Raw genomic sequence first — 13,816 nt, 5'->3', positions numbered from 1 at the left:
TTCTCATTGATTTTTCTGCTACATTTTATGTAATTGCTCATTCACTCTATTCTCAGACTCTTTCCACTGAATGCAGTCCTCTCCTGGGTCTCTTCCTCCTCCTACCACTCCTTTTGTCTTCTTTAGTTCCTCTTCCTCTATAACCAAGGCTTTTCTGAAACATATTTCTCTTGTGTTTTTCTGTCCATGTGATTTTATCCATCTTCAGGCTTTAAACTTATATCACTTTGCATATGGTGCCTCCAAATACGTACACAATCTGGACATCTTTTCTGAGCTCTCACGGGGCTCACAGTTCCAGTTGTTTGCCCCATACCTCCAACCGGCTGACACTCAACCAATTAGAAAAGGTTCCATGCAGTCCCATGGTCATGCCTTGCTGCCAGACTTTATTACCTCTTCCCTGACATCTCCATGTCCAATGGATTTTACATGCCACTGCAAAAATAATCCCTAACACAGCTCTACCCCTAAATCTTCATTGACTCCTTTTCATCTACCAGGAAAAATTCACATTCCTTAGCTTGCCATTTTTGCCCATCTTTAATATGATCCCAGTAGGTGATTACAGAATATTTACATGCCTTTTAGGCTTTTGCAAAGTAGAATTCTTTCTATACCTCCTCTAGTTTTCAAAATTCTATCCATTTCCCCTAAATTTCCCAAAGTGCTGCCTCTTTCATAAAGCACCAGCAATTCTAAATTAAATTGTTATCTATTTTCTCTAAATTTTCATGAATTTTTGTTTGTAGCTTTGTTAAGGCAATTATTGAACAGTTATTTTACTTTTCCTGTGATATTGCTAATTTGTATTTGCTCTTACACAGGTGTCAAAGCTTGATATGTATGGTCTGCTTGCTCTCAGATCCATTCTTTGCCTTTTCCTGCTCTGCCCTTTATCACAGAGGCTGAACCTGTAGGCTGTGCAGCCCACACTCCTGGGTCAACTGGCTTCATACTGGGTGGTTTCATAATGGGTGGGTTTTATACTAGGTGATACTGGCATGGAAACTAGGGTCTTCTCCCCACCCCCATGCCTTGGGAGATGTCTCCAGGAGAGCTGTATTTCCTTTGAGGCTCCAACTCCCACCTGATAGTTCCAGATTTTGATGGGTGGTCCTTGCCCTTGGGCTCTGGGAACACAACCTCCTTGTTTTTCCTGCTTAGGGATGGTGGTGGTGCCTGCTACTGTTTATTTCTGGATTGCTTCACCATCCCCTGATGGGCTTCTGGTTCTTCTATCACCTGTGTAACCTATTCCCATATATTAAATTCATTTTATTTCAAGTACAAATGGTTTCTCTTTTCCCAGGATGGATGATGATAGATGTACTCCATCCTAATTTTTACAGTAGACTATGTCTTATCCTTATATCCTCCATAGTGTCTGGCTCAGTGACTTGCACACTGCACGTGCCAAATAAATGTTTACTGAATAAATGCATAAATTAAGGAAGAATTTTGCTTTGTTTAAAGGTAGCATAGTTAATTTTTAGAGAAATTACAGTACTCAGAAAAATTTAGGAGGCACTAAATATTTTAGTCCTCAAGACATACCTGAAACCAAAAGTTGAGGACAGTATCCTTGCTGTTAAGAATTAAAAAGGCTACTGGGAGACTTAACAAGGGCACTGAATTTTGTGTTAGAAAATTTAGTGGACTGGAAAAATATCTACTTAAAATATTTCTTTTTCACTTTTTCTTCTCCTGCACTTTGAGGAATGCTTATAAAGTAAAGGGGCTCAAATTGTTCTTAAAATTAGCCATCCAGTCTCTTTTCCAATCCCAATGTTGATATTCTCCACCTCAGCCCTAGGAGGTGTTAAGAAGAAGATATTATAATGGTTGGCATGTTAATTGCTGTGTTGATTTTGAATATTTTCTTCTTTGAGGTCCTGAGACGCAGAAGAACTCATAGGTTCTTTGAGTCCCTGTCCCTGTTCCTGTGTGTTAGGGCTCCCACTCCTGAGGGCTGCAGTAACATGGATCAATATGTGGGAACATGGTGGACACAGCTGGAGTGATGAGCCAGTGCTTTTGGAACTACGCCCACTGCCAAGGAAAGTGAACTTGTGGTTTAAGTTCTTAATAGAACTCCCTACTCTGCCTCTGGATTGACACAGGGCCTTGAACTTTCTCTCCCAGCCTTAACCTCATTCATCAGAAAGTAGCTCAGGTTATAGAAGGAATTCTGTGGGGAAATGACTTGATAAAGTGAAAGATGAGCTGGAAGCATGAGATAATTGAACCATTGCCTTAGATGGACCCTGCCACACAAAGTCATGAAAACTAATGAATTTCTTTAAGTTTCATTTTTATCAGCAATTTCTATTGGAGGCCTATTATGTTACTGGAACTGTGGTCAGCATGAGAAATTAAAAAGAATTTTCTGGCAATCTTCTGCATTTCTTATAGGAAAATAGTATCACGCCTAGTTTCCCCTGTTAATCTCCGTAGACCGAAGATCGGAATAACCGCTTTGTTTGTTCATACTCTTGGAGTTGAAAGCAAGGGGAGAAAGCACACATTCTGCCTCCTGAAGTTAGTATTTCTTACTGCTTTGCCTGCAGAGATGGCCAAATTTTTAATCCTTGTAACAATGCAGGTTGTCTAAAGTCTGTTTAAGATGTCTCCCTGTATCAACAGGGAACATAGACATTTAAAAATAATTTTATTTCATCTGGAGAGAGGGTATCTTGGGAGGGAAGTCAAGACCTCTGCCTGGAGGGCTGGCCCAGCAATAATTTGTTCATTGCTGAGTGCATCTGGAAATCTGCTGAGGCTTTAGTTTTAATAGGATTTTTTTTTGTTTTTCCCCCCAAAGGAGATTGTGTCCATGGCTGTTCACCTTAAAGGCATATGGCTTTGATATTAGATATTTCAGAAGGCTTGCTATTCCCCACAGCTGAGGAATCTCACTGCCCTCATCATCATGATAACAGTAGGCTCAGCTCAGCAGCCTGGGACTTCATACCTTGCTTGGAATCTCTGGTTTTCCCCCAGCGACTTCGGAATGGGTCTGATTCCATATCTACAACAAGATACAGGTTGCATGTGCTTATGCAGAATTGCTTATGTTGAGATCACTGGATCTTCATGGCACTCCCAGCTCAAGGGAGGAGACCAAAGGTCTCCAAGACACCCAAGCAGGGCTTGGCTTTTCCTCTGTCAGATCATCCATTTAATGAACACCTCCTGAGTACCTGCTATATACCAGGCCAGCACTGCCATTAAAGACAAGTAAGTCAGAGGATGTAGACTCAAGGAATTGTGACAATTATATGAAACTGTCTTTAAATTATAATTAATTAAATTACATAGCCTGATCAGGCTAACAGTTTATAATTTTCAGCATATGCTACAGGATAATGGGTTTAGAAATCTACCCTGTAAATAATACTCTTCACATGGTAAGGTATACTTTATGAAGAGGTTAAAGAGGTAACCCCCATAGTGGGGAAAGGGTACATGTCATTGGTAAAAGACCCTTTTCCCAGAAGTGTCTCCTTTCACCCCTCACATTCCCACAATACTTTTTCAATTTCTATTTCAGGCAATAAAAATATTTAACTTTGCAGATTTTTTATTTTCTTTTTTTGGAGTGGCCAATTCATTAAGCTTATTAAAATGGCAGCACTTTATCATCCTAAAGCCCTTTAATTTCATCCTAAAGCTTTAGAATTTTCCTTTATGAGCCTGGAAAAGTTTTCTTCTTCCTTCCTATCATGTGGTTCTGCTTCGCTTAGGCTCCTACTTTCTGCTATGTAAGGGAACAAAAAACTAGAGGTGGTGGGTGGGAGCTTCCCAAATCCTAAGTGGAAGGGGAGAGAGTTGAGACAGTTCGTAGGGTGGATTCAGTTCCCTGATTTCAGAGCTGAGGAAATTGGAATCAAGAGATATTGAGGTGACTTGCTCAAGGCCATGCAAGCAGCTCATGGCTAAATGAGGACCACGGAGACGGCATCTTGATTCCATGACTAGTGCCCCCTCCTCTCCACTGCCGTCCATCAGTGAGCACTGGTCCATCTCATTCTTCTCATCTCATGTGTCTGTTCCTCATCATATTTATCTCAGCTGTTTCAGTTCTTCCTGAATCCTTTACCTTACTCTCACATCTGGAACAGTTTTCTCCCTTTCCTAAGTCACACATTTTACCGAGCACACATCATCCTTCAGATAATGCACTCAGTCCAGACCTTACCAACATGAGTAAGACCATGCCCTTCTCCAGGCTCTTTCCACAGCCACTGGCCATTCCTATCTTTGGAACGTAATTCATCTCTGTGACCTCCTGGCCAACTCCTCTCTTACATTCACAGTTCTACTCTCATGCCACCTCTTCTGAGAAGTAGCCTCATCCACTCCCTCTTTTCTGGCACTTAAATTTAACTCATGGCACTGCTAGTATCTGTGTACGTTCATCACTTAAAGATGAATGCTCAACCTCTAGCATGATTCCTATCACATTGTAGGTTTTATTTTAATAAATGCTTGGTGAGTGATTGAATAAGGGATGGTAAAGGAATGAATCCATCGTGTGGCTGCATTTGAGGTTGTTTGCTTCCCTCTCTCCTGGAGTTACCTCCCAGCCACTTTCAGAAAATCAACACATTTACTACTGCTTCTGGAGTGCCTATGACTTGCCAAAAGCTAATTTAACCCCCATTTGACAGGTGAAGAACCTCAGCTACAGAATAAACTAACTTGCCCAAGGTCACATGGCCAGCAGATTTGTGCTGAAATTTGACCTCAAGACTGCCAACTCTAAGTGGGTGAACTATGCTGCATTACCTCACATGTCTTATGCTTATACGAATATATTCATTTATTACTTGTAAAATTGAGATATTTAATTAAAATTCTATATGAAAGACATTTTCTTCTCCAAGTCATACTCATCCCTTCTGCTGTAAATGTAATCACTGCCTTTCACTTTATTTTTTTATGGTACTTAGATGTTCACCATGCTCCTTATGCTATATGACTTTCAAAGATTAAGGTAAATATCATGTTTTATATTTTCTGAAATGTATATGCATACAATGAACAGTTTTTATGATAGCGTGACATTGGAAAAAGATTGAAATCTCTGTTTTTGAAAGAGGGCCAAGTTGAACTCCGTGCAGTTAGGTAATCCACCCAAGGTCTCACAAAGTACGGTGGCATAATTTTGACCACAACTAGGAAAAAAATGGGAAGTAAACATGATTGTTTCTTGACTTACTTATCTCAGTATCAGATCTTTCTGGATCTTAAATATTGAATTATATAATCTAATGGAGCTGTAAGGTGTGGTCTCTCCTAAGACAAACTGCATTTTTAAAAGGATATCTTTAAGATCAAAGAAACTTTAAAACTCAACTGTTAAACCACAATGGTAGTATGACAGGTAATCCCATCAGTAATTTGGGCAGCAAGAAACCACTTGTACTGAGAAGTGATAAAATCAGGCTCATCCAAGAGTGAGATCTAAGTTTCTCCCATTATCTGACTTCTTAGTAACATCCAATGGGATGTTGATGCCAGTTTCCACTCTTGATTTTCAATTTTTATTTCCTTATCTACGAAAGAGCTCTGAGGTGACCACTGAAGTAGACCCAGGGCTGTCCAAGTCTAGCAAAGAGAGCTAGACTGACATGGAAGTTGTGAAGCATGGTCCTGTTGGAGGAAACCACAGTGCAGACAAAGTTTAACTTAAATATTTGGATCCTAAGAGTGACTCATATTTTATGTGGAAGACAAACCCAGAGATAAGGCATTTGAGGAGAATTTGCTTTGATAGATCCCCAAACTGTAGCTGGTCACATGATTCCAGGAAAAGCACGGAAACTCTTCAGGTCTTTAAATGTGTGTGTCCAACAGGGAGAGGGAGAGAGACAGAGAGAGAGCTGTTTTTTGTTTGTTTGTTTGTTTTTAATTGTTAAATGGATTAAACCTTGGTGCTTGACAACGTATGGAAATAATTGTAGTTTGGCTAATGCAACATAAAATATTCCCTAATTAAATCTTATGTGAATAAATCTATAAATCATTTGTAAATATTGCTGAAGAATATACTCCCTTTTTGTGCCAGAATTCTTTTTTGTCTATTTATTTATTTATTTTTTATTGAAGTGTAGTTGATTTACAATATTGTGTTAGTTTCATGTATACAGCAAAGTGGTTTGGTTATACATATATATGTATTGTATACATATATATGTATATTGTATATATCTATATTCTTTTTTTGATTCTTTTCCATCATAGCTTATTACAAGATATTGAATATAGTTCTCTGTGCTCTACAGTACATCCTTGTTGTTTATTTAGAGAGAACTGTTTCAATCAGTACCTTTCTGGTGTCCAACACTAAGGTACTGTTATTGTTGTCATTTTGGTGGGTGTTTCAGTTGACTCCATCAGATGCGAGGTCAGCAGGTTCTAAACAAGGATGATACATCTGTGAATACTAACAGAGGGGCCTCCTGGCTGTGGTCCCGGAGTGGAGTGGTGGACACTCAGCAATGGTTGCTGAGTGGGGAGGACCAGGGGGTCTGAGTTCCCTGGAGGCATTGGGGCTGGAGGGTTATATGCAGGATCTGGGCATTATTAACTTTCTAGCCTATGTGTGCTCCATGTGTGTACGTGCACATGAGCATGTGTGGGCTTTGTCTTTCTTCCTTTTAATATTTTAAATGGCCTTTTGCATTCTGTCCCTGGAATTGTCATAATCGCTGAACTTATTCATCGGTTACCTGCACTTTAGATCATTGGGTGCTAGAACAGGATGAAGATTGGGGTGTTTGTGTATCATCTGCCCAGTTAGATTACTGCCTTAAATCCTTTAGGGGCTTGTCCTTCACTTATTTGCAGTTTTTCCTGTCATTTTATGTCATTGCTTGAGCATCTGGCAATTAAGTGCAGGATTGGGAAATATTTTCATGATATATACTAAGGAACTAGTAACTTTGCTCCTAATTGCTGTTTTCATATTTCAGTGCTGTCCCTCCATTGTTGCATTGCAATGATATATCTGTAGACTCTGCCACGGTTACCACTAAGTACACAAACAGTGCAGAGAGCTGTGGGCTAGAAGCCTATTTGCAACACTGCCTACACCTTACAGCCTTCTCTGGGGCTCCAGATTCCTGGGATAGAAATAGAATTTTTTGCCCCATAAAAATAGGTTAAATCTCTCAGAGTGCCATTCTGTTTTGTCTTGTTTTTTCATTTGGGAGAGTAGAGGTAGATTCTAACTAAGATCATGCTATTTTCTCTCTCTCTCTTTTTTTTTTGTTTTGCATTTTTTTTCTTTTTTATAAACTTATTTATTTATTTATTTATGGCTGCGTTGGGTCTTTGTTGCTGCATGCAGGCTTTCTCTAGTTGTGGTGAGCGGGGGCTACTCTTTGTGCGGTGCATGGGCTTTTCATTGCGGTGGCTTCTCTTGTTGTGGAGCATGGGCTCTAGGCATGCGGGCTTCAGTAGTTGTGGCACATGGGCTCAGTAGTTGTAGCTCGTGGGCTCTAGAGCACAGGCTCAGTAGTTGTGGCGCACGGGCTTAATTGCTCCGTGGCATGTGGGATCTTCCCGGACCAGGGATCAAACTCGTGTCTCCTGCACTGGCAGGCGGATTCTTAACCACTGTGCCACCATGGAAGTCCCTGTTTTACATTTTACTTTATTTTATTTTTTAAATTTTTTCATGGTATTTTCTTAATCAACAAATGAAACATGGGCTTCCCTGGTGGCGCAGTGGTTGAGAATCTGCCTGCCAATGCAGAGGATACGGGTTCGAGCCCTGGTCTGGGAAGATCCCACATGCCGCAGAGCAACTGGGCCCGTGAGCCACAATTACTGAGCCTGCGCGTCTGGAGCCTGTGCTCCGCAACAAGAGAGGCCGCGATAGTGAGAGGCCCGCGCACCGCGATGAAGAATGGCCCCCACTTGCCGCAACTAGAGAAAGCCCTCACACAGAAACGAAAACCCAACACAGCCATAAAAATAAATAAACCCAAAGTTTTAAAAAAAAAAAAATTAAAAAAAAAACCAAAACAAATGAAACATGCTTGGCAAATATACATACTCCTGTGTGAAGGATGGATTTCAATATTTGAAATCATGAACTAAGCTTTTAGATATAAAATGTGGGGCTTTTTCATAGGTCTTGTTCAACACTCAGATTCCAATGCAACAAATGTTTATTAAATGGCTAATTTTGTGCAAGGCAAGAAATTTGCCTCTTATGGTCTGGTGTCATGTGCTGAGGACATGAGTTCTGTGCTTATAACCCAGACTGTGGCTAGTGCCATGAGACCCATCTTGCAGATGAGAGGCTATGACACCAGACTGGCAGTGGCAGGGAGCACCTGCTTGGGCGCAATGGGTCATCCTGTGACCCAGGAGAGATAATTTGATGTGCAGGGACAGGCCCTCAGTTTGGAAGGAAACCTGTTTTGGATTATCCCTAGATTATTAGAGAACAGAGTGTTTCAGGAAAAGAGTACCCATGTTCATTCATTCTTTCATTTGTTCAACAAATATTGAATGAACAACTTAATGTAGAAGGCACTTAGGAATAGAAATGAATGAGTCATTTTCCTGTGCTCTCCTGGAGTTTACATTCTAGTAGGAAAAACAGACTTTAACAAAGACTTAAATACTTAATTGCTACATTCGAACTGTGATCGTCCTGAAAGCAGAACAGTAGGGTGCTATGAGAAAAATATAAGAGGAGACACTTAATTTGGATATTCTGAAAATGTGACATTTAGGCAGAAATATGAGGAATGAAATTAGCCTGGTTAAGGTGGAGGGCTGGGGGTGGGGAGAAAGGTCATGATTCAGACCAGGACAAGCCATGTGATAAAGTCCTGAGGCAGGCAGGTGTGGTTAGGAAACTAAAAGAAGGACAAAATAGAGATTGGTGGGTATGAGAGAGAGTGGGTATGATCAGGCTGAGGAGGTTGGCTGGCTATGGTCACGAATTAAGTAACTTTATACTAAGAACAATGGAAAGGTTTTGAGCAGGGACACAACAAAATCAGATCTATGTGTTTCAAGAAGAGGGTCCGGCTGCTGGTGGGAAGTGGGTTGAAACATGGTGAGGAATGCAGGGATAGCAGGAACAAGGCCATTTCAACAGTTCTAGGTATGTTCATCGAAAGCCTCTTTGCCTCAAGCATTTTTGCCTAAACATACTTGCTGCATAACTCATTGGCCATAAGGCAATTCTGCCATAAAAGATAAAATAGCAAAAAATAAAAGAGGGGCATGGAAAAGGACATAATGAAACATGAACAATGAATTATAAAATTAAAAAGAAATTATTGCAAAATACAAATTATTTGAATACATTTAAAATGTGCATAGATTCATGGCAATACTGCACAAATAACTGATTTTATTTTATGGATTGTACCTAAATACTTGTCTTCAGAGTTTTTCAATCATAGTATTTTATACATTTTTTTGCTTGTTAATTCATCTCTTTGTTTGGCATCACACATTTTCTTTTTTTTTTTCCTTTTTTTCTTTTTCCACTAGTCTATTTTATTTTTTATTTATTTAATTTTTACATCTTTATTGGAGTATAATTGCTTTACAATGGTGTGTTAGTTGCTGCTGTATAACAAAGTGAATCAGCTATATATATACATATATCCCCATATCTCCTCCCTCTTGCGTCTCCCTCCCACCCTCCCTATCCCACGCCTCTAGGTGGTCACAAAGCACTGAGCTGATCTCCCTGTGCTATGCAGCTGCTTCCCACTAGCTCTCTATTTTACATTTGGTAGTGTATATATGTCCATGCTACTCTCTCACTTCGCACACTTTTTCTTTTTCACTAAAATTTCCTCCTTCATTAAGAGAGGTAACAGCTCCAAAGGAGACATGCAGATGGCCAACAGACACGTGAAAAGATGCTCAATATCACTAATTGTTAGAGAAATGCAAATCAAAACTACAATGAGGTATCACCTCACACCACTCAGAATGGCCATCATTAAAAAGTCAACAAATAATAAATGCTGGAGAGGGTGTGGAGAAAAAGGAAACCTCCTACACTCTTGGTGGGAATGTAAATTGGTGCAGTCCCTGTGGAAAACAGTGTGGAGTTTCCTTAAAAAACTAAAACTAGAGTATGATCCTGCATTCCACTCCTGCGTATATATCTGGAGAAAACCATAATTCAAAAAAACACATGTACCCCAATGTTCAAAGCAGCATGGTTTACAATAGCCAAGACATGGAAGCAACCTAAATGTCCATCAACAGATAAATGGAGAAAGAAGATGTGGTATATTGTATATGTATACTGTATGTGGTATACTGTATATGTATATGTACATGTATACTGTATATGTATATGTATACTACTCAGCCATAAAAAAGAATGAAATAATGTCCTTTGCAGCAACATGGATGGACCTAAAGATTATCATATTAAGTAAAGTAAGTCACACAAAGACAAATACCATAGGATATCACTTACATGTGGAATCTCAAAAAATGATACAAAAGAACTTATTTACAAAACAGAAATAGACTCACAGACATAGAAAACAAACTTATGGTTACCAAAGGGGATGGGTTGGGGGACAATAAATTAGGAGCTTGGGATTAACATATGCACACTACTATATATAAAACAGGTAAACAACAAGGACCTACTGTATAGCACAGGGAACTGTATTCAATATTTTGTAATAACCTATAATGGAAAAGAATGTGAAAAAGAATATATATATTAGAATATAAAGGATATAATATATATATAAGAATATATATACATATTAGAATATAAAACATATATTAGAATATTAGAATGTGAAAAAGAATATATAAAGAATATATATATTAGAATATAAAGAATATATAAATAATATAAAATAGAATATATATATAGCATATAAACTATAAAATAGAATATATATGTATGTGTGTGTGTGTGTGTGTGTCTGTATATATATAACTGAATCACTTTGAAAAAAAAGAGGTAACAGCTTCCAAATACTAGGATGTATATTTGTAACTGAGCTTTGACTTGTGTAGTGAAAAGCCTCTACACGGTTGTTTGTTCTGGGCATAATGTCACTTTTGGACAGACAGTCCAAAATTCTGTGGGACATATGCGTTCAATCCTGTGCCTTTGAGACCCTCAGCGTTTTTCAGATTAATGCAATATAAAAATGGGAGTACTGCATCAATGAAGAAATGAAACCAAACTGTCAACCAGTTATTTTATCTTTTACGGCAACAATGCTTTACGGCCAATTAAGTTACGCAGGGAAAACATTTGCGGCAGAGGTGTTTGCAGCAGAGAAGCTTATGGCGGAGGAACCGTACACACATTTCAGCAGTGTAAGCTCGGGATGATGGCGGTTTCTGTGTGAGTTGATGCTTTACGTGCCTACTGTGTTTGGGGTGCTCCATCCGGATTAAATGGTACTAATTGAGCTGCAAGCTTCATGGGTGGTTTCTCAGTGTTAAAGTGAGGGGGTTAAAGTTTGGCACTCAGTCCTCTGAACCACCTGTGCATCTCTCATTTTGGGTTGTGTTTAAGGATGGTATGTGTAGTGCTACATGTTTCCTTAGAGCTTAGCACCCTGCAAAATTTAAGGCAGCAGCTCCTATGAGCTCTGGCTTTTGTACTAGGCAGTGAAGTTTTGATTGTTTAACGGCCATCTAGCTGCCAACATTCTTACTATCTTTTTGACAGTTAGCCTGCCATGCTTTGGAAATGCCGTATCCGCTGTGTAGCATCAGGACTCCCCACGCAGGGGAAACGCTCCCAGCTCTGGAGGAACATTCTACATGTTAGTGTAAGGATCAGATGCCCCCTGACTTTGCAGGTCAGGTGCCCTGTCTTCCTGCCGCTGCTCTGAGTGCTGCTGCCCATGATGTGAGCCACGCAGCTCCGCAGCCACTGACATGCCCTCCCAGAAGACAGAGCCATCTAATAGTGGGCAAGTCTTTTCACTTAGTTGCTTACTATGTTGCATCAGGTTTTTTTTATACTTGGGTAGACTGTGAGAAATATAGTATAGTGGAACGACCACAAGCTTTGGAGATAGCTCTGGCTCAGTTGTGCTGTGTGGAGCTCTGTAACCTTAAGCATATTGTTGAACCTCTCTAAGCCTGACTACCCTCACCTGTGAAAAAGGGCTAATGATACTACTATCCTTCTGGGATTCCTGTGAGGACAAAATGTGATGGCATATGCAGTGTCTTACACAGGGCTTCCCCCACTGCAGGCATCCGATAACTGTGAGTTTCCTTCCCTATGTTAATCATGTAATAACTAGCTTGCCTGATGTTACCCAGAGGCCCCAGGCCTTCTGCGGTAATGGGATCATCTCACCACATCCTCATTTTTGGTAGCTGATTTGTGAGAATTTCACTTATCTGTGCTGTTCTTTCTGAGGGCACAGATAATCAAATTTTCAGTAGAAGTATGAGGCAGATAAGACTATAAACTCTGAGGATATCTGACTATAATTTGTAGGCTGTCAGTAACATAATACAACCAGTCTGAAAAATGCACGAGAAAAGAGTGTTGCTCTCAAATAGTTGAGAGTGTATCCTTCACCTATAAATGTGTTTAAATCTCCTTCGAACCTTTGATGATCATCTACCATGGCTTCGGGTTAATAAGTCCATGTATGCATTAACTATATTCAAAGAACTGCTTTTTCATTGGGCCTAAATTTACCCTTTGCTACCCTCAAGTCATGCTTCTTGGTTCTAATATTTTCTTGGATTGAGGAATAAATTCTTACTCACTTACCCCTGTTTTCATTTTAGGCAGCTGAGCTACAGTGAAAAAACACTGGACCTGGGCTCAGGAAATCAGCTTAGAGTCTGAATTCTGCTATTTGTCATTTGGATAGAGGTGTTTCTTTGAGATCAATTTTCACACGTGTGAAATGGTGATAATTCTACGTTCTCTGCTCCGTTTCTAAGCTGGCTGTGAGGATGGAAGGATAACGTTGAAAGGTATGTGAACTGTAAAGCGTCGCTCACGTGATTTTCATCACACACCTGAACCACCACAGAGATTAAAAAAATAATTCTGATGTCAGGGCCTCCCCCCCGCCCCAGTTTTACAGAGTCAGAGTCTCTAGGGGGGGACCCAGGCACCTCTATTAAAAAAATACATCAGTATGTGCAGCAAGGATTGAAATCCACTGCCCTTTAAACATACAGGATGACATCACTATTCACAATATTATAGACTTCATTGGCTTAACAGATGAGCTGGAATCCTTTGGGCTCATCTTCAGCTGCAGCTCTTTACCCCTCCCACTTTAAGGGATTATTCTCAGACCTAGCTCCATCCATTTCCTCCATGCTCATCACCTGTATCTCCTTTCTACAGCCCAGTTCTCCAGCCACACCAGACTAGCTGCCGTTCACTGAATACCCCATTCACTTCCCTGCCTTTGTGATTCTGCTCAGTGATTCCTTGAGAGGAAGTTCTTACTGGGTGTGGGGACCTGGTCTTCTTGTAGCACTAATGGAGACATAGACGCTTCAAATAGCAAGTGATCTTATGACCATTCAATTTATATTCTGCTTTATAGAGGAAAACCTTGTGACTAAAGAAGCTAAGTGACTTTCTTGAAGTGACAAAGCTAGTTAATGATAGGGTCAGGATTAGAATCCAGGTCTCCAGACTCCAGGGCAGAACTCTTTACACGACTTACCCTTCTAAAAATATTAATTGAACACCTATTGTATTCCAGGCACTGGCTTACAGTTGTACTATAAATATGCAGAACAGTCTCCTGTATCTATCATGCCAAATGCAGAGCATTTGTCTCTAGCACTT

At 40.0% G+C, this 13,816-nt stretch overlaps 1 protein-coding gene across 15 annotated transcripts in view; it reads left to right on the top strand.

Annotated features, from left to right (window-relative positions):
* RASGRP1 (RAS guanyl releasing protein 1) overlaps positions 1 to 13,816 on the top strand; it is a 996,665-nt gene that overhangs the window by 154,372 nt on the left and 828,477 nt on the right. For 13 of the 15 annotated variants that reach the window (XM_068549078.1, XM_068549119.1, XM_068549136.1 and 10 more), the window contains exon 2: positions 12,790 to 12,981. The gene's annotated coding sequence lies outside the window, so the exon portion shown is untranslated. Of the gene's footprint in view, positions 1 to 11,289; positions 11,375 to 12,789; positions 12,982 to 13,816 lie in introns of those variants that run through there. The other 2 variants (XM_068549062.1, XM_068549092.1) reach the window with 2 other exon arrangements.

Source organism: Eschrichtius robustus, chromosome 1 (assembly GCF_028021215.1).
Source record: "Eschrichtius robustus isolate mEscRob2 chromosome 1, mEscRob2.pri, whole genome shotgun sequence".
Taxonomy (NCBI): Eukaryota; Metazoa; Chordata; class Mammalia; order Artiodactyla; family Eschrichtiidae; genus Eschrichtius; species Eschrichtius robustus.
The sequence above is the reverse complement of the archived record's forward strand: the minus strand, read 5'-3'. Positions and strand labels throughout refer to the sequence as shown.